This window comes from Octopus bimaculoides, chromosome 25, assembly GCF_046866305.1.
Source record: "Octopus bimaculoides isolate indiv1 chromosome 25, ASM4686630v1, whole genome shotgun sequence".
NCBI lineage: Eukaryota > Metazoa > Mollusca > Cephalopoda > Octopoda > Octopodidae > Octopus > Octopus bimaculoides.
This window is the reverse complement of record NC_142952.1, coordinates 15,545,153-15,555,152: the sequence shown is the minus strand read 5'-3', so window position 1 is coordinate 15,555,152 and position 10,000 is coordinate 15,545,153.

Below are 10,000 nucleotides of genomic sequence, written 5' to 3'. Positions count from 1 at the left end.
CAACATCCAGTCTGAACATGTGGGTCTAAGAATAAAGGAAAGAACTGTTGTCACTTTCAGACCAACAATACCACCTGTCTTGAGTTGACTAGCAAAGGCCTAACATCTCAAAACCATCTTGAATTTGTGTCATATCCCCTTTACTCTTCTCTAGATGCCTAATGAGATATGTTTGTTCTATAAGCCTATGTAACTCTTACCCAATGTGCTGACTGCAACTTTCTTTCAGATGTCCATGTGAGAATGTGTATATATTTATTGTTATTTATATCAGTAAAAAAAGACAAATAAACAAAACTAGGAGTTATGAGAGTAATTATCAGGTCATCCCATAAGTTCTGTCTGAATTTTGAATAAAGAAAACAAATGATCAAATGTTATATTTAATAGAAATTTAATCATCAATGTACTTTCCCTGATTATCTATGACTTCCTTCCATCTATTTACAAGCTTTCTAATTCCATCTATGTAAAACTCTTTTGGTTTCAAAGCGAAGAACTCTGAAATGTCAGTTTTGACCTCCTCCTGGTTTGCGAAAGTTATGACCCCCAAATGATTCTGTAAACTACGAAACAAATGGAAGTCTGGCGCAAGGTCAGGAGAATAAGGTGGATGAGAAATTTTTTCCCAACCAAGCTCTTCGATCTTCTATGATGTGATCTTTGCAGTGTGGGGTTGTGTATTGTCTTGATGAAACATCACTCCTTTTCGATTCACTAAAGCGGGTCTTTTTTCCTCCAAAGCTTGGTTCAAATACTAATTGCTGACAGTAGACTTGAGCATTGATTATTGCATTAGGTGGTAACAATTCAAAGTGAATTACTCTTTTGCAATCTCACCAGATTGAGAGAAGAACCTTTTTCCCATGAAGTTCCCTTCTCGGTTGTCGTTGAGCTTTTTCCCTTTTACCAAGCCACTGTTTATAACATTTAACATTTCAATAGATCTATTTTTGTCACCAGACACAAGCCTATCCAAAAAGGGTGAAATGAGATTGTGAGAATGGAAAGATAAGCAGAAGTCAACTCGGGATTTGCAGTTGCTTTTGGACAATTCATGAGGCACCCATTTTCCAAGTTTAGGAACCTTTCCAAGTTGTTGAAGATGACAATAAACAGTTGTATGGTTTCAACTAAGCTTTATTGCCAATTCTTCAACTGATAACACAGGATTTTCTTCAAGTAATACCTCAAGGAGCTTATCATCAAACTCAATTGGACGTCCTGTTCGATCTTCATTTTCAAGGCTGAAATCTCTGCTTCTGAATTTTGCAAACCATCTTCTGCAAGTTCTTTCATTAAAACATTCTTTCCCATAAACTGAGTGTATGTTTCGAGTTGCTTTGGCTGCAGAGTTTCCTTTTTTGTACTCATAAAGCATTATGTGCCTCAAATGCTCTTTGGATAATTCCATGTTAGAAAGGGTTTAATCAAAGACATTTTAATTCTATTATTCTGTAATGCCCACACCTCCCACTCTCTCAGAATTGGCACTCTCAACGTTGGCATACTGAAAAGTAGGTCTGGTGAGATTGTTGAGATGCTTGAATGGAGACGTATAGATTTGTGCTGCATCAAAGAAGTAAGGTGGAGAGGAGGTTCCGCTAGGTTCCTCACAGGCAAAGAACACAGGTACAAGATCTTCTGGGCAGGGAACACGGACGGCGTCGGGGGCGTGGGAATATTTCTTTTGGAGAAATGGGTTGATAAGGTAATCGTGGTAGAGTATGTGACAGAGTACTTAAAATTAGATTAGTGCTTTACCATAGGTTAGCTACCGTCATCTCGGCCTATGCCCCTCAACCAGGGCTACCGGATGGGCAGAAAGACCAATTTTATGACACCCTTTTGCAGATTACCTCATTGACGGATGACAGGGACCTTTTCTTTGTGGCTGGTAATTTCAACAGACATGTTGGACAACATGCAGGAGGCTTCCATGGCATACATGGAGGCTATGGCTTTGGTTCCTGCAATGAGGAGGGAACCAGACTGCTGGAGTTCTGTGATGCAAATGATCTTATGGTTTGCAATACCAACTTCAGGAAACCTGCCAGTCACCTAGTCACCTACCATTCTGGCAAATTGACTACATCCTCACCAGAAAAAGGGAAAGAGGACTGCTTATAAATGCCAAAACCTTCCCAGGCGAAGAATGTACACCTCAATGCAGATTAGTAGTTAGCGACTTCGGGATCAAGGCTAAATGGATGCCGAGAAGTAGACCAGCCTGGAGGAGAAGGGTCTGGAAGTTTAAAGATCCTGCAAATGGGCAGAGATTTAGAGATGTCTTACTCAAAGCATTTGACGAAATAGAAGGGGATATAGCATCACACAATGTGGGAGACAATTGGAGGTTTCTACGGGACAACCTGCTGAGAGCCACTGACCAGATCTGTGGATGGTGCAAAGTCCCCTCTCGACCCAAAGTAATGTGGTGGTGGAACACTGTGGTTGACAGGGCTATTAGACAAAAGAAACAGGCTTGGGATGACTGGAAGAATGGAGGTAGCAGGGAATTGTATTAGACTGCCAGAAGGGATGCTAGGAGACAGGTTTATTTAGCTAGAGGAGAAGCAGATAAGAAAAAAATTGCCAATGTTCTGCACCATTAGTACCAAAGACTCGAGGTATTTCATGTTGCAAGACAGTGTGTGAGAAAGAATCATGATGTCGTGGGAGAGAAATGTGTCTGCATGGATGATGGTTCACTTCCATTAAACGAGGCTGCAAAGAGAGAGGTTTGGAGATGCCACTATGAAAGGTTGCTCAATAAAGAGAATGAATGGGAGGAAGAGAGTCTGCCGCATGTCGACCCAACAGAGGGACCAGCTATCCTAATTGACAGTACCTAAAGCAATCAAGAGTATGAAGACAGGGAAAGCCCCTGGCTCATCAGGAATCACTGCAGAGGCAGTGAGCTGGCAGAATCATTAGCACGCCGGGCGAAATGCTTAGCGGTATTTCGTCTGCTGTTACATTCTGAGTTCAAATTCCGCCGTGGTCGACTTTGCCTTTCATCCTTTCGGGGTCGATAAATTAAGTACCAGTTACGCACTGGGGTCGATGTAATCGACTTAATCTCCTTGTCTGTCTTTGTTTGTCCCCCCTATGTTTAGCCCCTTGTGGGCAATAAAGAAATAAGGAATCACTGCAGAGATGCTCAAAATATCTGACAGTGTCGGCTATAGCCTAGTCACCCATATAGTTAACCAAGTGATACACGAAGGAGTCATACCCAATGACTGGTGTAGCAGCACCATAGTCAACTGCTATAAACGTAAAGGTGACGCTTTAGGCACAAACAATTACAGAGGTATCAAGCTGTTGGACCAGGTAATGAAAGTCACTGAGAGGGTCATAGCCCAGCTAATTAGGGAGAGAGTCAGCTAATCTTATGTCCTCTATTGGTGTAGACACCATTTCCTCTAGGATGGGTCACTGTTCAAAAGAATTGATAAAATTAGGTTGACTTTAGAAGGCTTATTGAGAAGTTCTGAGTAACCCTCAACCCAGAAATTTTGAATGAGACACATTATTTATATAAAGTGTTGAACCATCTTTTAAGCACATAGATGTGCAAAAATCAAAACAGACTAAATTTATACATTTCAATAAACACTACCATATATGTATCTTCATTCAGCTATTATAATTAGAAAACACACCAAACAAGTAGTACAGATGACAACATATTCTTCCAATAGGTCAGTAGCACTGGTATTGTGTTGGTGTGATACTGATAAGGGTCAAAGGAAATTACTCTCACAGGAATTCAAAAAATTAAGAATCAAGGGGATATAATTAGATATCCACATATGTGCTAGTGGCATGGCAAAAGGAATTGCCAGCACAACATACAAACTATTGATCTAGTGTATGTATGTATGCATGTATGTATATATATATATATATATATATATATATATATATATATATATATATATATGTGTGTGTGTGTGTGTGTGTGTATATATATATATATATATATATATGTGTGTGTGTGTGTGTGTGTATATATATATATATATATATATATATATATATATATATATATATATAAGTGTGTGTGTGTTAAATGAGAAATTGATCTTGATATTTTGAGACAAAATATCAGAGTTAAACTTGGGTGTTAACATTATACTCAAGTGTAAAAAGAAGATAAAAGGATAAAATATTGTTTTTTAGGTATAACTGTGGGATTTACATTACACTAGAGATCACATTAAACTTGATGAATATGGTAAACACCTGCTGCATTTTTGCAGGCACACATCAATATACTCATAAATACAATGCGATAACAAAATGAATGTATGTACAAAAAGTTGATTGATTGAATTGTCTACACCTCTATACTAGAAATTTGTGACCTTGTAAATATTATTTACAAGGACAAAATATTGTTCAGAGTGAATCAAAGGGGAGCATTGTGTGTTGTACTTCAGACTGGCTTAGAATGATCCATCAATCATCAATAAGCTAACGTGATATACTACAAACTACACCTGTATAATATGTATACCACTTCCCTGCACAGAGGATATACACCATTTCATGACATGTAATGGCCAATTACACAACATTAGTGTATATAGTGTCAATTACATAACTGTATGTACAGAAAAGTACACCACTTCACTATATGTAGCATCAATACACCATTTCACTGTATACAGTGTCAATTACACAATTCCACTGAATATAGTGTCAATTGCCCCATTTCACAGTAGGTAGTGTCACTTACACCATTCAGTATATAGTGTTAATTACATCACTTCACTAAAGATAGTGTCAATTACATCACTTCAATATTCAGTGTCAATTGCACCAATGTCTGTAGGGTGAATTACACTGCTTCACTGTATGTAGTGTCAATTACACAGCTTCATTCTTTATAATGTCAATGACATTTCCCTATATATAGTGTCAATTACACCACTTTATTCTATGTAATGTCAATTGGATCACTTCACTATACATAGTGTCAATTACATGCTTTCACTCTACGTAATGTCCATACAAATACACCACTTTACTCAATATTATGTCAATTAAACCACTTCTCTGTACACAGTATCAATTGCACCATTTCACTGAATGCAGTGTCATTTACACCATTTCATTGTATTTAGTGTCAATTACATCACCTCATTGATTGTAATGTCAATTACACCATTTCACTGTGTGCAATGTGAATTGCCCCATTTCACAGTATGTAGTGAAATTACACCATTTCACTGCATTGTATGTAGTGTCTGTTACATTTTTTTCTCTGTATATAGTGACAATTACATCACTTCACTATATGTAGTATCATTTACGTCACTGTATATAGTATCAATCACATCATTGTTTCCACTATAACATGCAGTGGACTCACATTGAGTGTTTGAGTAACACATTATAGCTTCAACGGAGCCTCAAACATGAAGTGCAATTTATTTAGGAAAACAATTATATTTAAAGTGAAGTATATTTGCCACTTAAATGTGGCTGACCCTGAGGGGTGGATGTTACTGTTGCTTTTAGCCCCAGGAGGACATCTCCTCCAGCTGGCTATCGACACACATCTGTGCCCTGTCTGTATTTGCCAAGGGAAGTTACCTTTCCCATTTTGATCTACGATACGTACGTACCCAAGTTTCAGGGTTATTTCCCTTCTTCAGCGTACGACAATCGCCGACCTTCGATGCAAAAGATGGGAAAGATAACTTCCCTTGGCAAATACAGACAGGGCACAGATGTGTGTCGATAGCCAGCTGGAGGAGATGTCCTCCTGGGGCTAAAAGCAACAGTAACATCCACCCCTTGGGGTCAGCCACATTTAAGTGGCAAATATACTTCACTTTATCATGCAGTTACTGTTAATACCTCGTTCAGAGATTTAACATTAACAATTATATTTATACATATATCCTGGAATGTATTACCAATGACACAGTATATATGTGGGAGATGAAATCCAGGGCTCTGTTTATTGCTCCTGAGCATCTGCCACATGCAAAAACTATCTTCCCAGTTAGCCTTCCTTTGATATTGCTGCACCTCTTATGTGTACATAGCTTACACTGGGTACATCTTACAGAGTTTCTACCTACGACTTTTCTACAGATCGAGCAGGGCCATCTACCTGAAGGGATTTTTGGTCTGTCTGCCTTCCTACTTATTAGGACTTTGGCTTTAGCTAAGTTGACTCTAAGGCCCTTCAATTCTAATCCTTGCTTCCACACCTGAAACTTCTCTAGTTCTGATAGTGACTCAGTAATTAGAGCAAGGTCATCAGCATAGAGGAGCTCCCAGGGGCATCCTGTCTTGAATTCCTGTGTTATTGCCAGGAGGACTATGATAAATAGGAGGGGGCTGAGGACTGAACCTTGGTGAACCCCTACCGCTACCCAGAATTCTTCACTGTACTCGTTGCCAATCCTCACCTTACTGACAGTAAGGTAAGGGAGTAGGAAAGTCTATAGTGTTCGCGTAAGCGCACCAATCCGTACATTCGCCTATATGTATATACTAAACCACCCTCGCTTGAAACATACACATGCTCACCCACATACTCGCCAAACACTATACATATATGTACATATACATATATATACCCGCATACACGGGTATACCCGCATACACATCCACACACACACACTCAACAACCTCGCACCCATGCACATGCACGCAAAAAAAATTATAGGACTAAAGGCAAAATACAGAAGAAAGTGTGAGAAAGCTATAAGGTTAAAACGCGTCTAATATGCGCATATTTTCGCATGCACGCACATACATCTATATACGCACGTACCCGCACACACTCACAAGCACGCACATAAGGTTCCATGTACGTGTTTATAGACGCACAGGAAAAAAGCAGGGTGGAGGGGAGAAAACAGAAAAAATACAAAACATTAACTCTATAATTATGTAAAAAATATAAAAAATATATAAGAAATCTAAGTAAAAAGTATAGAAAGATAAAAGGCTTATACATAAACACAATATAGAAAGCAAGTCCTATCAGTAAAAATATAAAAAATATATAAGAAATCTAAGTAAAAGATATAGAGAGATAAAAAACTTATACATAGACACACTATAGAAAGCAAGCCCCATCAGTAAACTCAGGGGGACCAAAAACGTAGCAAATATTTGGCCACATGTGGACATGATCCGAAAAGTTCAGTCCTTGAATTTATACATGTGGCGGGGTCTAAGCTGCCTTTCCAGATGAACCATCTTTCCATATCACATAGACTGCATCTTCCGCTGCCACTGGTGTAAGGTTTACACTTGGCTAAGATCTTCCAATGGATGTTGTAACTGACACCTTTATCTTTTAAAGACCATATATGACTGGATAATTTGGTCGTTTTCCTTTTGTCCCAGTGCCTGAAGCTCAAGGTGTAATTATTGAATCTGGCCTTGAAATTACCCTCCGTGAAGCCCACATATTTCTTCGTCGAAACTGTGTCCTTAGTGGGTATAGAGTCCACGGTGGCCTCATAAATGATGGTTTCGCACATGCAAGCTCCATTTAGCGGGCACAAATTTTTATCTCTGCATGAACAGCTGGTTTCATATTGTGGTTTTTGTGTGTTGTGTGTGATTATATTTTAAAAATTAGCAGTTGAGCTGAAAGTGATTTTTAAGTCATGTCTATTGAAGAGCTTTGTGTAACTATGGTTGACTGGAAAATGTCTATCTATCAGTGCTAAGAAATACTTGCCTATATTAAAGGTCACTTCGGGTGAGTAGGGGGGGGGGGGGGGGGGGGGGGGTGAACCAGATAGTTTTCCTATTTCTATGTTTTCTTTTCTTTATTACTGGACTGGTGGCAGGTGTATAGTTTATTTCCTCACTAAATCTAGTATCTTTTAGAGCCTTATTATATACTGGGGCAATGCTATTAAAAATGTCAATATCGGAGGAGAGGCTAGAAATTCTTTTGCTAATGTTTTTAACTAAATTTTTAAACACTATGGGGGGATGGCAGGAACCCACATTAATATAACTAAGTCTATTGTTGGGCTTCCTATAAGGTTTATATCTATTTTTATTTAGATCTAGGGACACAACTAGGTAATTGACAACCGTCAGGTTGGTATCTGTAGTTATGCTAAGACCGAAGGTTTTCATCAAATGGATAATATCCTTCCTGAACCAATCCTGTGCTGGTCCATTGGTATTAGCGGTTAAAGCTAGGGCATCATCTTTGTAAATTGCGAAGTGTACATCAGGAAAAGTCTTGCCCAACGTATCTAGTAGGAATAGTCCAATAAGATCGCATAGGCCTGCTCCATCATATGACCCCATGCTCACATCGAAAGCACCCTCTGTGTCGGTAGTCTTGACCCACTCTGCGTTCTCGCCGAAGAGTAAAGTCTTTCTAGCATGGAAGATTATGTCTTTATCCTGTGTACTGATTTCTATGAATCCGCTTGCAAAGTTAAGGGCTTTATCTAACAGTTCTTTAGAGATAGAGGCATAAAAATTGACAATATCGAATTACGTGAATCTTGCTTTATTCTTATTCTTAATGGCTTTAAACCAGTCAACGACTTCTATACTATTGGACCATTGTACTAACCTAGTGGCATTCCTGACTTTCACATTGATTTTTCCTTTACTAATAATGCCAAGTTCTAATAAGCCTGCATTTAGGATTAGATAGGAAGTTCTTTTTATGGTCTTTGATAGTTATAAAGGCCTCTTTTTTGGGGAGGACCTCTATTTTTTTATCTAATTTAAGTTTGGCAGCGATAATGCTAGCTCCTTTATTAATTTTGTTATAGGTTTGTGGCCTGGCCTTGGGGTAATTATTGATGATGCTGTTGTGTAGAAGTCGTGAATATGTGCTGTTTTCTACTAGGTATAAGTTCTTGGTTTTATCGGAAAAAAGTGCCTTTTTTGGAACTCTTTATGTAATTGATATCTTTTTTCAATTTCTGTTGGAAAGTGTTGAAAGACTTACAAAATCTTATTTTGTTCATGAGCTTCAGTTGGTCCACTTCTAAGTCTTCCAAGCCTCTGACTTTTGGAGGGAATTTCTTAGATTTAACACAATAGAATATATTCTCTGTAGTGTCCTCTTCCATGTTGTAAAAGAAAGATTTCCATCTCATGCGCTTAATGAGGTCTGTAATTTTCTCCAAAAGTTTCTTAGAGTATAGCTCCCTCAATGGTATAGGTATGTTTTTCATAGAATAATCGATATAGTAGTCGTCCATATTCAATTCTTCTGTGGGGCAGAGTCCTCAACCGATTTCTGGCAATTTTCCAAAATAAGCTGTATTACTGTATTAGCCCTTACGGAAAAAAAACAGTGTACGGGAGGTAACTTATTGATAGAAATGGTAAGATAACAAACGAATGAAAGAGACCTCGATATTATGTAAACAGAGGAATTTATCTGTAAAAATATGTGACACTCATTCGGTAGCCATGATAAAATTCTGAGTTTCGGATGCCGAGTATGTGGGTGAGCATGTGTATGTTTCAAGCGAGGGTGGTTTAGTATATACATATAGGCAAATGTATGGATTGGTGCGCTTACGCGAAAACTATAGACTTTCCTACTCCCTTACCTTTGCCCCCTCCCCTCACTTAGCAGTCGATAGCTCTTTTGTCTTAATAACAGTCAATCACACAGTAATTTCCCTTTGTTTAAGTCATTTTTCACAGGAATTTTCAATGGCCGAATAACTGAAGAGATGTTGGCGTAGCTTCCCACCCTGTCATCCGAAACTCAGAGTTTTATCATGGCTACCGAATAAGTGTCACATATTTTTATAGATAAATTCCTCTTTTTACATAATATCGACGTCTCTTTCTTTATTTTGTTGTCCTTTCAATCAATATATATACATATATATATGCATATATATATATATATCTGAGTAAAAATAAATACAAAAAAGGTGGGGTTTTTTTGTATGATTGTGTATAGAGGAATATATTATTTTGCTTAAAAGAGTTCCAACACTGTCTGTTTTTTATGTTTTAT